Source organism: Mobula birostris, chromosome 9 (assembly GCF_030028105.1).
Source record: "Mobula birostris isolate sMobBir1 chromosome 9, sMobBir1.hap1, whole genome shotgun sequence".
NCBI lineage: Eukaryota > Metazoa > Chordata > Chondrichthyes > Myliobatiformes > Myliobatidae > Mobula > Mobula birostris.
The window spans coordinates 80925683-80948484 of record NC_092378.1 but is presented as its reverse complement, the minus strand read 5'-3'; positions in this window follow the sequence as shown (position 1 = coordinate 80948484).

Here is a 22802-nt window from a genome sequence, read left to right as displayed (position 1 = left end):
TGTTTATACTTCCCAAGGACATGGCATGCTAGTGCATTTCTTACACAGACAAAGGAAGGAGGAGTTATTTGAGAGACAGTTGGTACTCAGTACAGATAGATAAATCAGATGTCAGATGACATAGACCTCAGGCACATGTTTTGGACACTGAATGAGCTTTGTTGTGTCCACATGAAAAGTGGCTTTTTGGAGGATCGATCAGTCGCTCTTGCAGTGAGAAAAGGGATTGACTGGTGGGGAGTTGTCCATATGTCCATCCTTGCCTGGGTTGATTGCTCCACCACAGAAAACCGGTCCCCTTTGTTGTAGTCACAGTTGGTGACTTTTAAAGGATTTCGGAGGACAATGAGAAGATCGATGGGGTCAGCTCAACTGAAGACTTAAATCTCTCCATCTCTCTCTCTCCAGCACTACTCAACTCAATACCACTAACTGAACTGAACTTTACTCATCATCGTAAGACTATCTATTTACCCCTAGACTTGAAGAAGCTTGGGTTTCTTATATATTTCCACACTTACTGATTTACTTACTTATATATGATCATTGCTAACCTGTTTGATTTATCCACATTTATATTACTGTATTGCGTAGTTACTAATAAATATTATTAGTTAATAGCAATACTGGACTCCAAAGTGTTTTCCATCTCTGTTGGTTCTTTATTCCCATCACGGGGTATGTGACAATATGCTCTAATGCTGTCCATTATATCAAAGTAAAAGTGATTTATTATCAAAGTACATGTATGTTATTGTATACTACCTTGAAATATATTTTCTTCCAGGTATTTACAGAAAAATAAAGAAATAGAAGTTATGAAAAACTATACATATACAAAGAGTGACAAACAGACAATGTGCAAAAGAAGACAAATCATGTGAATAAAAAATAATAACACTGAGAAAAGAGTTATAGGGTCCTTGAATGTGAGTATATATGGTATGTTGTGGGGTCAATTAAGTGTTGAGGTGAGGGAACTCTTAGTATATCACAGTTCACAGGAATAGCCTAAATTGTGTCAAGTTAATGTGAGGTGTGTCCACCTACTGAATTGCCACATGCCTTGGCTTTCCAAATCCAAGTGCTTATATATAACTCAGCTTAAATGCCCCTACAGCAGTAGTGTTGGCAGGGTGTCATAACTTGACTGACTAACTGCACTGCTGTTGAATGCAGACAAAGGTATAATAGGCCAACAAGTATCACCCACTAGAAGTGGAATATACTGTGGGTCTCGCTGTGGAATCTTGCGAAGGTACTAAGTAGGTCTTGGCTCCGAAGAGAATCTCTTATGTTGGAGCTTTTCCCATTAATCTTTAACTTTCTGTGAGATTTTCATTGACAGAAAAATAGCAGTTCTTACTTAGAGTGGTGGGTTTTCGAGTGGCCTTGAGGCCAAGAAGCCTGGTGATGGGGCACAAGCCATGATGGACTTCATTTCTCATCAATTAAAGCATTGAGGAAGATTGAAATCAATGAGGGTGGGAGTGGAAGATGAATGGATGTTCAGTGCTGTCTGCCTATGGATGACTGGTCTCTCTCTTTCTCTCACTCTTGTTGCTGGAGGAAAGTGCCTGCATTTGATTGGTCTCTCTCTCTCTCTCTCTCTCACTCTCACTCACTGTTCCTGGAGGATCGTGTCAGAGCCCTGGGTCTTAGGCAAGATTTAATTGACACAGTTTGTGGATCAGATTCTGTAGTTCACGTTTTGACGTGCTTCTGGTTTCTGGTCTCTCCTTTTTTGTTGCTATTTTGTGCAATTTTAATCAAGGTGGACTACCTCTGTGGCCTGCAGTCAATAAAAGATGCAGTGTTGGATTGAACTGAACGGACTATTTCTGGACTGTTTTGATGACTTGTGGTTTGATGTTTTATATTCTTTGTTTTTGACTTTTTTTTTGTGCTGTTTGCACAATTCATTCTCTGTGCATTAGGGATTTTGATGCTTTTCTTTGAATGGGTTATATGATTTTTTTTGTTTCATGGCTGTCTGTGGGAAGACAAATCTCAGGGTTGTATATTGCATACATACTTTGATAATAAATGTACTTTGGATCTTTGATTCTTCAAACCTAGAAGAAAACATTCATTCCATGGAATTTTAGGCATAAAATTATGACGATAAAATCTTTTTTTTGTGTGTGTTTGTTCCTACAACTTTGGGATTCTCTTTCCAAATGACTTAATGTCAAGTCCAAAAGTTAAAAGTTCAAAGTAAATTTATGATCAAGGTACATATATGTCACCATATACAGCCCTAAGATTCATTTTCTTGGCGGCATACTCAATAAATCCATAATAGAATAACAACCACAATAGCATCAATGAAAGACCTCACCGACCTGAGTGTGAACCAATGTGCAAAAGGCAACAGTGGTGCAAATGCAAGAAGATTAAAAAATAAAAATTAATAAATAGGTGATAAATATTCAGAATGTAAGGTGAAGAGTCCTTGAAAGTTAATCAATAGGTTGTGGGAACATTTCAATGATGGAGCAAGTGAGGTTGAGTGAAGTTACCCCCGTTGGTTCAAGAGTCTGATGTTTAAAGTGTATTAACTGTTCCCAAACCTGGTTGTGTGAATCCTGAGGCTCCTGTACCTTCTTCATGATCGCAGCAGCAAGAAGAGCATAGCCTGGGCAGTGGGGGCCCTTGATGATGGATACTGCTTTCCTGTGATAGCTTTTCATACTCAGTGGTGGAGAAGGCTTTACCTGTGATGGACTAGGCTGTATCCACTACTTTTTACAAGATTCTCCTACAAAATTATCTACTACTTTTTGTAGAATGGAGCGAGCTGGGAATTGAAATTTTGCAGAAGGAGGTGGAAGGTGAGGAGGCCATAACATTCCTTCTGGAGTGTAATGGACTGCTGGTGCCAGGTCTGGTCCATCAAAGAACTGTTTTTTTTTTCTTTGCCAAAGGTCTTCTTTGTCTTGTGGACAGGTTGCCAACTTGGTGACTAGGCTACAGCAGATTTGCTGCCGAGACTTGCTTAGAATTGCAAAGCTCTTTCATTGTTTTGAAAAGATCAGAAAAGCACAAAAAAATTTAGAATTCTTTCTCCACATTTTACTTCTGATAATATCGTGGGATTTTGCCATCAAGATCATTCTAACATCAATGGGTTCAGTTTACCATTGATCTAGCAGACATGCATCATACACGTGACTGCCTCAGCCTCTGCCATCCCCTGCACCATTAAAATCACAGATCAGCAAAAAATAGAGTTGTTCTGTCTAAACTCTTTGTATCTCTGTGTGATTACCCAGTCAGGAACATTGACATTGCTCAGTGTGGCTTTGTGAAGTCTATTGGTTGACTTTTTGTGTTGGTGGCCAATTGCTGGACCAATTATTAAATTATTAAAAGGCCAATTATTAAATGACCTATTAATAATTTGAATATTATGCAATAAGCAAGAGGCACCCTTGGAATAGATTCAACTTTGGTTGGTTGTATCAGAGGGAGTCACGTACTAATTAAATTGTTCAACTTTGAAAGTTCGCTTGTTGAATTGATATCAGCTATTTTACACTTTTAGCAAGACTAAAGCTACTCTTCTTGAGTGTGGCAAGCCATTGTCATTTTGATTACTTTGCATGGAAATTTGCTACTGCTTTTGATGGAATAAAATCAATGAGTGGCCTCCAACCTAATGGCATGAATGTCTCTAGTGGCTGGTAATTTCTCCCTCCTTCCCAGTTTCTCTTTTTCCATTTCCCATTCTGGCTCCTCTCTTACCCCTTCTCTTCTCACTTGCCCTTCCCTTCTCCCTGGGTTCCCTCCTCCTTCTCTTTTTCACTTTGTCCACTGTCCTCTCTTATCAAGTTCCTTCTTCTTCAGCCCTTCACCTCTTCCACCTATCACCTTCCAGTTGTTTACTTCATCCCCTCTCCCTCACCGACATACCTTTCCCCTCACATGGTGTCAATTATCACCTGCCCACTTTTATTCCTTCCTGTTGTGTATTCAATATATTGGTAATATTTGAAGATTCTTTTTTGCTTACAGAATTCATTGTGGGTTATAGGTAAAAGCACATGAATGGCATACGTCATTATGCCACCAAGTCGCAAAAGTCAAAAACAAAGTAAACACATTTATCCCTGGGCTCCTGTGGTTTTCTTTTGATTAATTTCTGGAGTTCCAAAACATACCATTTCTGCTCCCTCAACCTTTTTATTCTGGACTCTTCCCTTCCTTTTCAGTCATGATGAATGACCTCTTTATTCCTTTCCATTGATGTTGCCTGATCTGCTAACTTCCTCCAACAGTTTGTGTGTGTTACTAATAAAAATAATTCATTATATTGAGAATTGTACAAGAGGCTCTTTGACCCATTGAGTCTGTGTGCCCTATCAAGGTCCCATCTACATGAATCCTACGCTAATCCCATTGTATTCTTCCCATATCCTCATGAATTTCCCCCAATTTCACTGCCCAAGTCGATGGATTAAAGAGGCTGTGGTTCTACAAGCTATGCCACCAGGCTTGGAAAGCACAAAAAAATTGACTGTTGGATGTATAAAATAGGAACATTTCTGTACGTGCAACCATTTTCAACCACTTCTTTTGTTTCTTCTGAGTTCTCATCCCCTGCCCCTGATTGAGAAAATTTATACAAAGTGACAGCATTTTATGTAACTTAAATGTTATATAAACTACTGTCATGTTATATAACACTGAGTGACACATAACAAAAAATAATTACATTTCTCAAAATATTTGCGGGAAGCAAATCTATTTCCACCTTTCAAATTCTCTGCACATTACAATGATCTCTATTGATTTGTTTGATAATTTAGTATCTTCTAGTATCTTTAGTATCTTTAGTTTCCAATTTTCCTGAGAGGTTTTATCCAGGTTAAAGGAAGAATGTTGCTGGCTGAAAAATAAGGTCCTTGCAAAAGCCTTTAACAAACTCTCTGCAGCAACAATCTGGCATTCATGGTCAATAAGACAAAAGAGCTGGTTGTGGACTTCAGGAAGGGTAAGACGAAGGAACACATACCAATCCTCATAGAGGGATCAGAAGTGGTGAGAGTGAGCAGTTTCAAGATCTCTGAGGATCTAACCCGGTCCCAACATATCGATGTAGTTATAAAGAAGGCAAGACAGCAGCTATACTTCATGAGGAGTTTGAAGAGATTTGGCATGTCAACAAATACACTCAGAAACGTCTATAGATGTACCGTGGAGAGAGCATTCTGACAAGCTGCTTCACTGTCTGCTATGGGGGGTGGGGGTGTGGGGGCTACTGCACAGGACTGAAAGAAGCTGCAGAGGGTTGTAAACCTAGTCAGCTTCATCTTGGGTACAAAGTACCCAGGATATCTTCAGAAAGTGGTGTCTCCGAAAGGCAGTGTCCATTATTAAGGACCTCCAGCACCCAGGGCCTGTTACCATCAGGTAGGAGGTACAGAAGCCTGAAGGCACACACTCAGTGATTCAGGAACAGCTTCTTCTCCTCTGCCATCCCATTCTTAAATGGACATTGAACCCTTGGATACTACCTCACTTTTTTTACTATACAGTATTTCTGTTTTTGCACATTTTTTATCTATTCAGTATACATATACTGTAATTGATTTACTTATTTATTATTAATATTATTTTATTTATTATTTATTATTTTATTTTATTTATTATTTATTATTTCCTCTTCAATATTATGTATTGTATTGAACTGCTGCTGCTGAGTTAACTGATTTCATGTCACAATCCGGTGATAATAAACCTGATTCTGATTCAGACTTTGTTCAGGAAATGTTACAGTAATGTGTTCTAAAGGTTTGTAATCAATATGACCAGACACATTCAACATCATAATTCTTTCAATATTGCTTCCTGAAGGAAGTTTGTGAAACTTTTTGTGTGGCTGGAGAGATATTTGTTCAACTTTGAAAAGATCAGAAAAACACAAACATCATTTTGAACAACACACATAAAAGTTGCTGGTGAATGCAGCAGGCCAGGCAGCATCTCTAGGAAGAGGTACAGTCGACATTTCGGGCTGAGACCCTTCGTCAGGACTAACTGAAAGAAGAGCTAGTAAGAGATTTGAAAGTGGGAGGGGGAGGGGGAGATCCAAAACGATAGGAGAAGACAGGAGGGGGAGGGATAGAGCCAAGAGCTGGACAGGTGATTGGCAAAAGGGATATGAGAGGATCATGGGACAGGAGGCCTAAGGAGAAAGAAAAGGGGGAAGGAGGAAAAACCAGAGGATGGGCAAGGGATGTAGTGAGGGGGACAGAGGGAGAAAAAGGAGAGAGAGAAAAAGAATGTGTGTGTATATAAATAAATAAATAACGGATGGGTTACGAGGGGGAGGTGGGGCATTAGCGGAAGTTTGAGAAGTCAATGTTCATGCCATCAGGTTGGAGGCTACCCAGACAGAATATAAGGTGTTGTTCCTCCAACCTGAGTGTGGCTTCATCTTTACAGTAGAGGAGGCCGTGGATAGACATATCAGAATGGGGATGGGATGTGGAATTAAAATGTGTGGCCACTGGGAGATCCTGCTTTCTTCCGCTAATGCCCCACCTCCCCCTCGTACCCCATCCGTTATTTATTTATATACACACATTCTTTTTCTCTCTCTCCTTTTTCTCCTTCTGTCCCCCTCACTATAGGACTCCCATACTGTTAGGGGTCTAGGTGGTTTAGAGTTTGTAAAATATGTTGCCCACTGTGCTCCAAGCGAGGAACACTGGAGCACATCCTCAGCGGCTGTGCAAGGGCACTTGGTGAGGGACGGTACAGATGGAGGCATGATCAGGTCCTGAAGACCATTGCTGAAGCTGTCAGCGCAGGAGTAGAGTGGGCGAAGCGGTCCCGACCCTCCAAGCAGACCATTGCCTTTGTCAGAGCTGGGGAGCAGCCAATACCTGCCAAAAGAACATCTGCAGGCATTCTGACCTCTGCAAGGGACTGACAGCTGTTGGTGGACCTCGAAGGGCAGCTGAAGTTCACCAACCATATCGTAGCCTAGTTGTCCTAGTGTCTGAGTCGACTAAGCAAGTGGTGCTGCTGGAGCTGACAGTCCTATGAGAAGATAGCTTGGAGGAGGCCTTTGAAAGGAAACTCTCCAAGTACGCAGGACTGGTCAGCTACTGTTAGCAGGCTGGATGGAGAGCGAGGTGTCTCCCAGTGGAGGTTGGTTGTAGGGGATTCGTAGCCCATTCTTTAGTTAGAGCCTTCACCATTTTGGGCATCGAGGGAGAGTGGAAGAGGAGAGCCATCCGCAGTACCACCGATGCGGCAGAGAGGGCCTCAAGATGGCTGTGGCTCTAAAGAGGGCAACCATGGTGTCATAAGTAGCTAGCCATCTGGACACAAGTTGGGGTCTAATCAGCCCTGGCTGGGTCACCTGGAGGAGGTTGTATGATGTTGAAAGACCCGAAACACCCGATGATACCAGGAACATCACTGAAGATGTGTCCAGAAGCATCAATAGATGTATGTACACAGTAGAGGTACCAACTAGAGGGGATGTTGTTTGGATCTCCTGTTAGGAAACGAGTTAGGACAAGTGACGAAAGTGTGTGTAGGGGAGCACTTTGGTTCCAGTGATCATAACACCATTAGTTTCAACTTGATCATATCATCAGCAAACTTAGCCACAAAGCCATCTATTCCATAATCTAAATCGTTGATGTACAATGTAAAAAGAAGCGGCCCTAACACGGACCCCTGTGGAACATCGCTGGTAACTGGCAGCAAACCAGAATAGGATCCCTTTATCCCCACTCTGTTTCCTGCCAATCAGCCAATGCTCTATCCACCTATGTAACTTTCCCGTAATTCCATGGGCTCTTATCTTGTTAGGTAGCCTCATGTGTGGAACCTTGTCAAATGCCTTCAGAAAATCCAAATATACAACATCCACTGCATCTCCCTTGTCTAGCCTACTGGTAATTTCTTAAAAAAATTGTAATAGTTTGGCCAGGCAGGATTTTCCTTTAAGGAATCCATGCTGAGTTCTGCCTATCTTGTCATATGCCTCCAGGTGCTCTGTAACCTCATCCTTGACAATCGACTCTAACAACTTCCCAACCACCGATGTCAAGCTAACAGGTCTATAATTTCCTTTTTGCTTCCTTGCCCCCTTCTTAAATAGCGGAGTGATATTTGCAATCTTCCAGTCCTCCGGAACTATGGCAGAATCTATCGACTTTTGAAAGATCATCGCTAATGCCTCCGCAATCTCCACAGCTACTTCCTTCAGAACATTAGGGTGCATTCCATCTGGTCTGGGAGATTTATCTACCTTTAGACTATTCAGCTTCCTGAGTACTTTCTCTGTTGTAATTATGACTGCGCACACTTCTCTTCCTTGCCACCCTTGATCGTCCAGTATACTGCTGATGTCTTCCTCAGTGAAGACTGATACAAAATACTTGTTCAGTTCCTCCGCCATCTCCTTATCTCCCATTAGAATTTCTCCAGCATCATTTTCTATGGGTCCTATATCTACTCTCACCTGTCTTTTACTCTTTATATACTTGAAAAAGCTTTTAGTATCCTCTTTCATATTATTTGCTAGCTTCCTTTCATAGTCAATCTTTTCCCTCTTAATGACGTTCTTAGTTTCCTCCTGTAAGCTTTTAAAAACTTCCCAATCCTCTGTCTTCCCACTAATTTTTGCTTCCTTGTATGCCCTCTCCTTTGCTTTAACTTTGGCCTTGACTTCTCTTGTCATCCTTTTTCCATTCAAAAATTTCTTCTTTTTTGGAATATACCTGTCTTGCACCTTCCTCACTTCTCGCATAAACTCCAGCCACTGCTGCTCTGCCGTCCTTCCCGCCAGTGTCCCTTTCCAGTCAACTTCGGCCTGTTCCTCTCTCACGCCACTATAATTTCCTTTACTCCACTGAAATACCGACACATCAGATTTCGGCTTCTCTTTTTTAAATTTCACAGTGAACTCAATCATGTCATCCCTCAGAAGTCTGTCAGGGTCTTCCCGAACCAGAAACTCTGGATCAATAGTTCCATGCGAGCAGTACTTAACGCGTGATGTAGAGCTTACATTGCCGCCAATCAGCTGGAGCTCAAGAAAAGCAGCTACAATCTGTGCAAAGCTATTAATGCTGTGAAACAATAATATAGGAACAAGATTGAGTCAAGATTCACAATGAATAGTGCATGACTTGTGGCGAGGATTGCATACCATTTCAGACTTCAAAGCCAAACGTAGTGGTGCCGACAACATTGCGGCCTCTCACCCAGATGAGCTCAATCACTTTTACACTTGGTTCGATGTTGCTAACTCTGAGCCTCCGAGGAAAGCCACCGCTACAATCTGCAACCTGGTCATCTCTGAGGCTGAGGTACGCAGATGTTTCCAACGAGTGGACAGTCACAAGGCTGCCAGACCGAACGGCATCCCAGGGCGAGTACTCAGGATGTGCGCAGCACAACTGGCAGGTGTGTTTACAGACATTTTTAATCTCTCCCCCCTCCCAGTGTAGAGTGCCCTCCTGCTTCAAATTATCTACCATGGTTCCTGTACCAAAAAAGACCAAGGTAACATGCCTGAACGACTGGCGTCCTGTCGCACTCACCTCAATAAAAAGCAAATAGTTTGAGAGGCTGGTCAGGCTTGCTACCACCCAAATTGAACCCGCTACAATTCACCTACCAACACAACCAATCGACAGATGGCGCAATAGCCACTGCTCTACATACTGTCCTTACACATCTGGAGAAGAAAGATGCCGATGTGAGAATGCTGTTCTTGGACTACAGTTCAGCATTCAATGCCATAATTCCATCCCAATTCGACAGGAAGCTCAGAGACCTCAGCCTTCACCCTGCCTTGTGCAGCTGGATCCTGGACTACCTCTCAGATTGGCGGCACTGGTAAGAATGGGCTCCCTCACCTCCACCCCACTGAATCTCAACACAGAAGCTCCTCAGGGCTGTGTACTAAGTCCCCTCCTTTACTCCCTGTATACCCATAACTGTGGGGTGTATGGGGTGTCAGGGAGGGGTAGCACCTCTGGTGGGGGAACATGTCGCGTCCTTTTCAAGGCGGTTAGTCCACCTTTGGTCCCCAACTGTCACTCAGCTCTCACCTGTGGCTCCCCGTAGCTGTTTGCATGCGACAGCGGCCACACCCCGGGCAACGGCTTCGACAAGCCGGCTAAACCAGGTAAGGGTAGCCGACAGGTCTCAAACCCTTGGTGAGATAGGGAGCTGTCTATCCCAGCGTGTGAGGACAGACTCCGGCGGATTGAGCAAACCAGACCAATGGAAGGTCCAATGGTCAAGAAGGCGGTCTCTGCGAGCATCGTGGAAGGTGTAGAGAAGGACAAGACACAGCAGACGTCCTGGTCATCCACTGTACCTGGTCCCATCTCCAGCCATCTCGACTCTGTCTTGCCACTGGATCCAGATGGGAATTGGAAAGAGAGAGTGAGGGTGACGCTGCGCAACTCTCCCTCACTTAAATCCAAATCACGTGCTAGTCTCGACACCATCATAATACGTGAGATGATGAGTCTATCGGGACTTTGAGACTTTTTTTTTACTGCGCGCATGGTCTGCTTTTTATCAAATTATGGTATTGCTTTGCACTGTTGTAACTATATGTTATAATTACGTGGTTTTGTCAGTTTTAGTCTTGCTTTGTCTTGTGTTTTCTTGTGATATCATTCTGGAGGAAGGTTGCATCATTTCTTAATGCATGCATTTCTAAATGACAATAAACAAGGACTGAGTGTCCTCATAATCTAGTCTAATCTAATAACTGTTCTTGAACATGGTGGAGTCCATCCTAAGGCACCTGTACCTTCTACCTGATGGCAGCAGTTAGAAAAGAGCACAGTCAAGAGAAAATCTGCAGATGCTGGAAATCTGAGTAACACACACAAAATGCTGGAGGAACTTTGCACGCCAAGCATGCAGCTATGGAAAAGAGTACAGTGGACACTTCAGGCTGAAACTCTTCGCAGGACTGGAGAGAAAAAGCTGATGAGTAGATTTAAAAAGTTGGTGGGGATGATTGTGGAGAGAGAAACACCAGGAGGTAAGTGAAACCTGGAGGGTAAAGGATGAAGTAAAGAGCTGGGAAATTGGTGAAAGAGATAGAAGGCCATGGAAGAAAGAAAAGGTGGGATGAGCACCAGAAGCAATGTGATGGGTGGGCAAGGAGATAAGGTGAGAGAGGGAAGATGGGATGGGAAATGGTGAAGGATAGGGTGTGGGGATCATTACTGGAAGTTCAAGAAATCGATGTTCATGCCATCAGGTTGGAGGCTACGGGGAAGGAGAGGTGAGGGGAACGCCAACTCAGACCATGAGATTACCCAAACAGAATATAAGATGTTGTTCCTCCAACCTCAGCTGCCTCTGGAGACAGCTTATCCACCAACGTCTATTATAAACCCACGGATCTCCAGAGACAGCTTTATCCATCGATCCTTATTACAAACTCATGGACTACACCTTGTCCTACCCTGTTACTTGTAAAAATGTCATTCCCTTTTCTCAATTCCTCTGTCTCTGCTGCATCTGCTCTCAGGATGAGGCTTTTCATTCTATAACTAATGAGATGTCCTCCTTTTTCAAAGAAAGGGGCTTCCCTTCCTCCACCATCAACGCTGGCATCAACTGCATCTCTTCCACTTCATTCATGTCTGCTCTTACCCCAGCCTCCCACCACCTTACTGGGGATAGGGTTCCTCTTGTCCTCACCTATCACCCCACCAGTGTCTGTGCCCAACACATAATGACTTACTGAGTCTCTCCAGCATTTTGTATGCATTACTCCGGATTTCCAGCACCTGCGTTTATTCTAGATGAGAATTTTTTCTCTAGTCGGTCAGTGGGCTTTTATTAGATATTAGAATGGTAGATAACGGATGGCATTCAGTATTTCTCCTAATCAGCAGCAGCTAATGAGCCATATTTTGTATTAAAATGTCAGCTGGGTGAATTTTGAGTCTGTATAACTACTTAAGCCTATAGGACACTCCACCATTTGCAAATCAAATGTAACTTGATCTGTGCAAAAGTTCATTCTCATTCATTTCTGTGGTGCTATGTTTCTGAGATAAGAACCTTGTAGCATGTTTCTTTTCACACTCTATAGATATATAATGCTTGGTCCTTTTGTGCTGCAGTCTGCCTCATTAATCATCTCTTAATGGCCTTGAGACACATCACACCATCCCTGAATATGCTCTCCTAACTTCCTTATAAAATAAGAAAAGATGGTTCAGATTTACCAGTGACTATCTTACAAAATATGCCTTTTAATTGATCACTTTCTCTTTTTATTCATCCCCATTGATTCTCCCAGACCTGCTGAATTCCTCCAGTTTTTGAAATACATTTTTTCCTTTAGTAGTTTCCACTGTTTTAATCCAGATGTGTGTTAGAACTTCATGCAGAGTGTGGTGAACTCTAGAATATTTTGCCCCAGAGGATTGTGGAGGCTGAATCATTGGGGCCATTTAAGGAGGAAGTTGGCACTTTTTTGAAAAAATTGCATGTCCTTACATTGCATTGCTTGTTAATGCAAACAATACATTTCACTGCATGTTTCACTGTACTTGCGATCAATAAATCTAAATTTTAATCATTCAATCTCCACAGATATCCACAAAACCGAAGAAAAATCCCAAAGAATGAATGACAGAACTCCAAAGCCCCCTCTTTGCCCTCCCATGCACAGCAGCAGTAAGGCATCAACCGTCCCACTCCCCCCATGTGCTTCAGCAAAAGCATCATCCCCCCCACCACCCGCCACGCAAGCAATAGCAAAGTCCTCAAAGAGATCAGCCATCAAAACCCATTGTTTATCCCAACATTTTGACATGCCAGAGGCTTGCTCTCTCTCACTAACCAGGGAAGGAGAGGTATCATTCCTGTCACAGCACGAGAGGAGACCAATGGCTTGCTGTTTCGATGTTACCATCGGCAGCATCACTTTATTTCGAGTTTCTCCAGCTTAAGAATTGGCAAACTCTCTCTCTCCATTGAGAGAAAGAGAGAGAGAGTGCGATCTCTTGAACGTAGAGGTCTCCAACTGTCTCAATGTTCCAATCTCCCTCAACACTGCAATCAATGACACCGGCGAGGAATCGGGTCATCCACAAGGTTGCACCCCAAAGGTGCATTCCAGGCCGCTCCTGAAGGTGTCGAAAACACTAGGCTGCTTGGTGAACTCTGAAAGTGGGATTCCACTGCCGTGAAGAACCACAGTTTGAGTGCAGCTGTAGACCATGGAGTCCGACAGGATCCCTAGCCACCTTGAAAAGGAAAGAAGAATCATTAGACAGAAGAATTGAAACTGTTTCGCAGATGGACTGGGAGAAGTTGGTCTCTGGTGCCATCTTTAGCTCCTCCCCCTCACTAGTGATAAATAAATAATTCAAAATCTAAATTCCTTATGTTGAAAGTGTTAGAAATCTAGAAGTAAGAACATAAAGTGCTGGAGTACTTAACTAATCAGGCAGCATCTCTGGAGAGGTGAACTGAGTTAGTGTTAGACCAAAAGACCATAAGCCATAGGAGAAGAATTATGCCATTCAGCCCATCGAGTCCGCTCCACCATTTCCTCATTGCTGATTTATTATTCTTCTCAACCCCATTTTCCTTCCTCCTCTCTGTAATCATTATTACCCTGACTAATCAAGAACATCAACATCCACTTTAAATATATCCAATGACTTGATCTCCACAGCTGACTGTGGCAATAAATTCCACATATTCACCATCCTCTGGCTAAAGAAATTCTTCTTCATCTCTGTTGTAAAGAGATGTCCTTCTATTCTGTCTCCCCTGCCTGCTACTGGAAACATCCTCTCTGCATCACTCTATCTAGGTCTTTCAATATTTGATATTTTTCAGTGAGATTCCCCCAATTCTTCCGAACTGCAGTGACTACAGACCCAGAGCCATGAAAAGCTCCTCATTCCCGGAATAATGACCATGAACCTATTCTGGACCACCTCCAGTGCCAGTATATTCTTTCTTAGATAAGGGGCTCAAACTGCTTGCAGTACTCGCAAGGCAGTTGCTAATACGTGATAAAACCTGAGCTTTATATCTTTATGTAATGCTTATATGTTGATGAAATGTCAATAGCCCCTCTTTCCTCTTTGCAGAAACTGTTAAGATTATTTATTTTCCTTTATTTTATATAAGCATTTAAATAAATTATTACTTCATCAAAGTGCGAGTAGAGATTTTGGAGTTCTTTGAGCATTTTCTGTTCTCCAAATTTGCCGTCGGCATTCAGTGTGCTCAAATTGTTTGGAAAACAAGTCATTGAAGAACAAATAACCCCTCACTGCCCTTCAGTTTTACTAATGTCAAAAGCTAGTACTCATGTGCATTGTGAGTTTGGCTCAGTTAAAGTGACAAGTGGATTAATAATGTTCTATAAATATATATAAATTTCACCCTCTGTGACAATCAATGCATTGCCCACAGCAAGAACTACATATCCTGGCTAAAATCGGTCAGGTAGAAAAATGAAGATTGACCTGAACTCAGCCTGACTACAGCGAATCTGAACCCAGTGTATCACCAGAGGACACGTCAATACTTTGATAGCTTTTGATCTGAACCTGACACATATGGCTCGGTTAGGGCGTTAGGTTTCAGACTGAGTACTGAGCCTTAGTCTACTAAGAGCTGGCCTAGCCTAATCCACCGTGAGCCAGCGGATTTATAACTCTTTTGATACTTGACTCAAGTTGCAGCCAGCACAACCATTCAGTTCCTTTTTGGCCAAAGTTCCAAGTTGAAACTTCAAAGTAAATTTTTCATCAAAGAACATATACTGTATGTCATCAAATGCTCCCTTGAGATTTATTTTCTTGCAGTCCATTACAGGAAAATAAAGAAAAATAATAGAATTTATGAAGAACTATAAATAACAAAGACTGACAAACAATCAATGTGCAAAAGAAGACAAAATATGTAAATAAAAAATGTTAAGAATTTGAGTTGTAGAATCCCTGAAAGTGAGTGTATAATTTGTGGAATCAGTTCAATGTTGAGGTGAGTGAAGTTTTCCACGCTGGTTAAGGAACCTGATGGTGTAGGGTAATAACTGTTCCTGAACCTGGTCACAGACACAAGAGGTACTGGAGATGCTGGAAATCTGGAGCAATACAGCAGTGGAATGAATAGTTGACTGGTCATGATGAGGGGTCTCGGCCTGACACATTGACTGTTTCTTCCTATCCATAGATGCTGGCTGACCTGCAGAGCTCCTGTAGCACATTGTGTGTATTGCTTGTGAACCCCGTGTTGTCTCAAATTCTGACAGTACACCAATTTCTCAATAGCCAGTTGGACACAGACGAAAAGATCTGGAGGGTAGGTTATGGAACGATGTAAAAGATGATTTTTATTTCACCAATTTTGACTGGGACTCCCTTAGTCCAACAGACTTAAATGGTTCAGAATACGTTTAGTGCATCAAAGAGGATTTTGACAGTATGTAGGTAGCCCAACCATGGAAGCGGTCATACTGGACTTTGTTGGGAAATAAGCCAAGTGAGAGGATTGGACTATCAGTGGGAGAGCATGTTCCAATCATAAAGATTAGCTTTATTTTTCATATGTATATTGAAAGATCAAAACATATATGAAATACATCATTCGTGTCAAATCAAATTAGTGATGACTGTGCTAGGCAGCCCACAAGTGTTACCACAATTCCAGCAACAACATAGCACGCTCAGCATTCAGTAAGACTTACCTGTACATCTTTGGAATGTGGGAGGAAACCAGAGCACCCAGAGGAAACCCATGTGGTCATGGGGAGAACGTACAAACTCCTTGCAGGTAGCAGTAGGAATTGAACCCCAATTGGTGATCACTAGAACTATAAAGCGATGTGCTAACCACTACGTTACTGTGCCTCTTCCATAGTTCTGTATAGCATATTTGGATACATAGTCAAGGATAAGGGTAACACTAAACATAGAACATTACAGTACAGGCCCTTCAACCCATATGTCGATGCTGACCTTTTAACCTACGCTAAGATCAATCTAATACTTCTGTCCCACAAAAGCTTCCATTTTTATATCACAAGACCGTAAGACCATAAGACCTAGGAGCAGAATTAGGTCATTTACCCCATCGACTCTGCTCTGCCATTTCTTCATGGCTGATTTATTATCCCTCTGAACCCCATTCTCCTGCCTTCAATGTGATTCAATGGAGATCTGGCTTCCTCAGTCAATGCTCATTGATGTTCTCACTCTGGCTGTCCCTGTTCTCTTTGGAGCACGGAAAGGTGGCTTTTACGATCTCTCTTCTGATAAGGAGAGTCCTTGTCCGAGCCACTGAACATTGGGAATGAAGGCCGGAGATTTGTGTGGATTCGGAGGAATTCATGGCTACCAACAGAAAGGTATTTTATCAACTGATGCGACAACTGCATCTGTGGCTGCCTGACACGGGCCGTGCTGGCATGCCACCGGCTGCGCGAGCACGGCGCCACCGACGGCTAGCCACTGCCCTTCGCGTGCCCGCGCTGCCCGCACTCCTTCCTCGACTCCACGGCGCTGCTCGGCCACCTGCGCGTGCACACGGGCGAGCGGCCATATCCGTGCCCCCGCTGCGGCCGCGCTTTTGCCCAGTCGTCCACGCTGCGCGTGCACCAGTGAACTCACCGAGACCGGAGGGGGAGCAGCCCCGGGACCCCACCGGGTAGGAGAGAGGTCCGGCAGGGAGAAAGACCCTCTCCTCCTCCTCCTCCCCCCCCCACTTCTCTCTGCACACTGGTCTCCTACACTCCGCTCATCTCCCTGCCCCCCCGTCTCTGTAACCCCTACACTCCCCATCTTCCCGTTCAAACCCCTCCCTCGCCCCCCGTCTCTGTAATCCCACACTCCCCCCTCCTGTTCAAACCCCTCGCTTACCCCCATCTCTGTAATCCCACACTCCCTGTCCTCCTGTTCAAACCCCTCCCTCACCCCCTCCCTATCTCTGTAACCCCCTACACTCCCCCCTCCTGTTCAAACCCCTCCCTATCTCTGTGTAGGGAGCTCTGAGGAGAGGGAGTACCTTTGGTGCTGATAGCTGCGCCTCACTAAGCTGGGGATGGTAGGCATCACTGGACCTCACTCATCTCCTAAATCTCTCACTTGTTAGCTCCTCGTGCCACACCCTGGAAACCGCTTCAGCTAGCGAGCGAAATCAAGTGAGGGGGTGGTGATCATCCCAACGGCGGAGCAGGCGGAAGAGGAGACATCTCCCAACGGCTGCAAAGGCGGATGACGGTGCCCAACAATGGGCAGGGAGGCTTGCGAGCACGCTGCAAGAACTGCCGTAGACCCACAACACTCAGGGCTTGTCTACCTAGCGTGTGAAGCCTGGATTCGGTGGACTGCGCGGAAGAAACCATCACTGGTTCAACGGGCAGAAAGGCGATTCTCAGCAATGCGTGGTGGAGCACTAAGAGGGCACAGTGAGACACACAGAACACTGCTGGCCATCCACTGCATCCTGACCTATCTCCAGCCGTCTCGACTATGTCTTGCCACTGGGTCCAGATAGGCCGGGACGAGAGAGTGAGGCTGACGACCTGCGCAACTCTCCCTCACTTTAATCCAAGTCAAGCGCAAGTCATGACTTCAAACCCAACGCGCAGCCTAAAGTCCTGTGGCGATGGGGGAGTGGCGAAGCAGCAGGTACGGATACACTGGAAGCTGTAGTCACAAACCTGCACACAGGCGGCCCAGGGCATAGGGTCGCTCTCTACTGGACTGAAGCAGCAGTTGAGTTCGGCAGCCCCCTGGGTGTCTGAGCAGCCCTCTTTAGGATCGCTCTGCTCACCTCCATGGAGGAAGGGGCTGGAAAAGGTGCCTCAGACATAGTCTGCTTCACTTCACCCTGGCCAGCTTACCGCGGCTGGTGGGGATCCCTCATAGCGGTCGACCTACAACAGTGAAGAAGAAAGTGATGGTGCTCAACCTTGGCACATGGAACGTGAGAACTCTGCGAGATAACGTCAAGGCAGACAGACCAGAGAGAAGAACTGCACTAGTTGCAAAAGAGCTAGCTCGCTACAAGGTGGACATAGCAGCTCTCAGCGAAACACGCCTAGCAGACAAGGGCCAGCTGACAGAACGTAGTGGTGGATACACGTTCTTCTGGAGCGGTCGTAGCAGCGCTGAACGACGAGAAGCAGGCGTGGGATTTGCCATCAATTCTAACCTTGCCCGTAAACTCACCAAGCACCCAGAGAGCATCAACGACCGCCTGATGACACTTCAGCTCCCACTTGCAAACAAGAAGAGTGCTACACTGATTAGTGCCTACGCTCCCACCATCACCAACCCAGATGACATTAAAGACAAGTTCTATGAAGAACTCGACGCCCTCATCTCAGCAATCCCACAGTCAGAGAAGCTCATCGTTCTCGGGGACTTCAATGCCAGAGTAGGGACAGACTACCAAACCTGGGAAGGGATCATTGGAAGACACGGCACTGGCAAGCGTAACAACAACGGCCTTCTGCTCCTCAAGACATGTGCCACACAAGACCTTGTCATCACCAACACCCTGTTCCGCTACCCACCCGTAAGAAGACGTCATGGATGCATCCACGCTCGAAGCACTGGCATCTGATTGACTACATCATCACCAGGAAGAGGGACAGGATGGATGTCAGAGTGACGAGAGCCATGTGTGGTGCCGACTGCTGGACCGACCACCGCCTCATTGTGTCCAAGTTCAGGCTTTGCATTCTGCCCATGAGAAGACCCCAAGGGCAGAAGACTGCAAAGAGGTTGAATGTCTCCAAGCTGAAAAGCAGCAGGGTTGCAGAAGAATTTGTCGATGACCTTGAAGGCAGACTGTCAGACACACCACAGGAAGACGGGACCAGCATTGAGGAACAGTGGACGGCATTCAGAGACGCTGTCTACACTACCGCCCTCGAACATCTCGGACCAGCAACCCGTAGAAACCAAGACTGGTTCGATGAGAATGATGAAGAAATACAGGCACTACTAATGGAGAAACATCAACATTACAGAGCGCATCAGAACGACCCCACGTCGCTAGCCAAGAAAGATGCTTTACCAACGCAAGAAGAAAGGTGCAGAAAAAACTTTGTGAGATGCAGGACAGCTGGTTCAGCAAGAAGGCTGATGAAATCCAGGGCTATGCAGACAGCCACGACATAAAGCGCTTCTATGATGCGCTTAAGGCCATATACGGACCCCAGTCCTCCGGCTCCTCACCCCTCCTCAACGCAGATGAGACACAGCTGCTGACAGAGAAGAAGCAGATTCTGGATCGGTGGGCTGAGCACTTTAACAACGTCCTTAACCACCCTGCCGACATCAACGATGAGGCCATTGCCCGCCTGCCCCAAGTAGAGATCAACAAGAACCTCGACACCCTCCCCACAGTGGATGAAGTCAGGAAGGCAGTGAAGCAACTCTCCTGTGGCAAAGCGCCAGGACCCAATGCAATCCCTGCTGAGGTATACAAAGCAGGAGGCCCTGTCATGATTCAAAAGCTGACTGTACTCTTCCAGTCCATGTGGAAAAAGGGACAGGTCCCACAACAGCTGAAAGATGCCAGCGTAGTCCACATCTACAAGAGGAAAGGCAACCGCCAGCCTTGCGACAACCACCAAGGCATCTCCCTCTTGTCCATTGCGGGGAAGGTTCTGGCCCACGTCCTGCTCAACCGCCTTCTCCAACATCTTGAGCAAGGCCTGCTCCCAGAAAGCCAGTGCGGCTTCCGTGCTGAACGTGGGACCGTGGACATGATTTTTGCTGCGCGCCAACTCCAGGAAAAATTCCAGGAGCAACACAGCGACCTCTTCGTGACCTTTGTCGATCTAACCAAGGCTTTCGATACGGTCAGCAGAGAAGGCTTGTGGAAGATAATGGAGAAGTTTGGCTGCCCCAGCAAGTTCATCACAATCGTCTGGCAGTTCCACGACGGTATGATGGTGAAGGTTCGGGATGACGGCGACGAGTCGGAGGCCTTCCCAGTGACAAATGGCATCAAACAAGGCTGCGTTCTTACCCCGACTCTGTTCAGTATGGTATTCTCTGCCATGCTGACAGATGCCTTCCGTAACTACGAAGAAAGAATCCACGTCAGGTACAGGACTGACGGCAGGTTGTTCAACCTTAGGCGCCTGCAGGCAGTTACAAAGGTGCGAGAGACTGACATCAGAGACTTGTTGTTTGCTGATGACTGCGCACTCAACGCCAGCACAGAGCAGGAGATGCAGCGTGAAATGGACTGCTTCTCACAAGGCTGCGACAACTTCGGTCTTACTATCAGCACCAAAAAGACCGAAGTTATGTACCAGCCTGCCCCAGAAAAGCCATACCAGGAGCCGCGCATCACGGTGAAGGGCCAGAACCTCCAGGCAGTCGACAACTTCACCTACCTGGGCAGCATACTCTCTCGCGCAATGAACATAGACGCTGAGGCCAACAACAGGATTGCCAAAGCCAGCACCGCCTTTGAGAGACTCCGTGAGAACGTCTGGGAGCGGAGAGGCCAGCACCGCCTTTGAGAGACTCCGTGAGAACGTCTGGGAGCGGAGAGGACTCAGCCTTACCACCAAGCTGAAGGTCTACTGTGCAGTGGTCCTTACCACCCTCCTTTACGCCACCGAGACCTGGACTGTCTACAGCAGACACGCCAAACATCTCAACCATTTTCACCTGAGCTGTCTCCGCAGACTCCTCCACATCAGGTGGCAGGACAAAGTCCCTGACACGGAAATCCTGGCACGAGCTGGGCTACACCTTCCTGCTGAAAGCTCAAGCCAGGTGGGCTGGACATGTGGTCAGAATGCCAGACAGCTGATTGCCTAAGCAGCTGCTGTACGGAGAACTGTGTCAGGGCAAGCGCTCAGTCGGGGGGCAGAAGAAACATTACAAAGACTGCCTGAAAGTGTCCCTCAAAGGCCTGGGTATCGACATCAACACGTGGGAGACGCTTGCCCTCGACCGTCCAGCTTGGCGCAGCAAGATCACCACAGGAGCCCGTGCAGCTGAAGTCAGGCGCATCATCGAGGCGCAACGAAAGCGTGCTGTGCGCAAGGCCTGAGCAGCATCCACTGCCACGACAGTACCCACCCACTTGTGTCCCACATGTGGGCGAGCCTTCAGGGCCCGGATTGGCCTCATCAGTCACCTCCGGACCCACAGCCACCAATCTCTCATTTGACTTTGAAGCCATGGTCATCTTTGACTACGAAGGACGAACAACAACAACAACATTTTATCAACCTGCCAGCGATGAAGCATCATCAGTGGCTGACTATGCTATTGAGTTCCAAACTTTGGCACACGAGAATTGTCGAAACATGGAAGGATTGGCCACTCTGTACCCACTCTCCTGCCTTCTCCCCATAACCTTTGATACCCTTACAAATCAAGAACCTAACAACCTCTGCTTTAAATATAACCAATGACTTGGCTTCCACACCCGCCTGTGGCAATGAATTCCAGAAGTCCATGTATGATTTCTGGAAAGTTATCTAATGGGTGAACTGGAAATTCCAGACTAAATATGAATCAATGAAGGCAGGTTGAGGCAGGTCCTGAATACCATCACCTCTTATAAAGTGATATAGGTGACAGCAGGGCTTCGCTTCTAGATGAGCTCAATGCCTTCTATGCTCACCTTGACCATCAAGACACAGAGGAACCATCACAAACTCTCAAAGCCCCTGATGATCTCTGAAGCTGGCATGGAGCAGGCATCCTTCATGAGGGTGAGCCCATGAAAAGCATCCGATCTAGATGGGGTACTACACCAGGTATGAAATACCTGTGCTGATCAACTGTGTGAGTGTGTTTATATTCGGTTCAGCAGTCTGAGCTACCCACCAAGAAGAGCGTGGTTGTTGCTCCTTTTCATGCCTTGTGCTGCATCAGTGTTTTTTCACTGTTTCAGTAGCAGTTTGACTGTTTTTCATGTTTTTTATCCCGCTTTGCTAGCTCAAGGCTCAACCCAGCACAGATGCAAAGTGTGCAAGGGGCAGGCTGGATTTAAACTCAGGACTATTCGCCTTCAAGTTGGGTGCACCACCGGCTGGCTAAGAAGAGCACAGTGACCTGCTTCAATGACTCTCACCCAGTAGCACTCACATCCACAGTGATGAAGTGTTTTGTGAGGCTGGTGATGAAACTTATCAGCTCCTGCCTGAGAAGTGACTTAGAACTGTTCTAATTTGCCCAGTGGAACAACAGGCCAACAGCAGGTGCCAGCTCATTGGCTCTTCACTTAACTGTGGAGCATCTAGTTAGCAAGAAGCAAGAAGGCCTTGGGGGGTAGGATTAAGGAAAACCCCAAGACATTCTACAAGTATGTGAAGAGCAAGAGGATAAGACGTGAAAGAATAGGACCAATCAAGTGTGATAGTGGAAAAGTGTGTTTGGAACCGGAGGAAATAGCAAAGGTATTTAATGAATACTTTACTTCAGTATTCACAATGGAAAAGGATCTTGGTGATTGTAGTGCTGACTTGCAGCAGACTGAAAAGCTTGAGCATGTAGACATTAAGAAAGAGGATGTGCTGGAGCTTTTGGAAAGCATCAAGTTGGATAAGTCGTCAGGACCTGATGAGGTGTACCCCAGGCTTCTGTGGAAGGCAAGGGAGGAGATTGCTGAGCCTCTGGCGATGATCTTTGAATCATCAATGAGGACAGCAGAGGTTCCGGAGGATTGGAGGGTTGCAGATGTTGTTCCTTTATTCAAGAAAGGGAGTAGAAATAGCCCAGGAAATTATAGACCAGTGAGTCTTACTTCAGTGGTTGGTAAGTTGATGGAGAAAA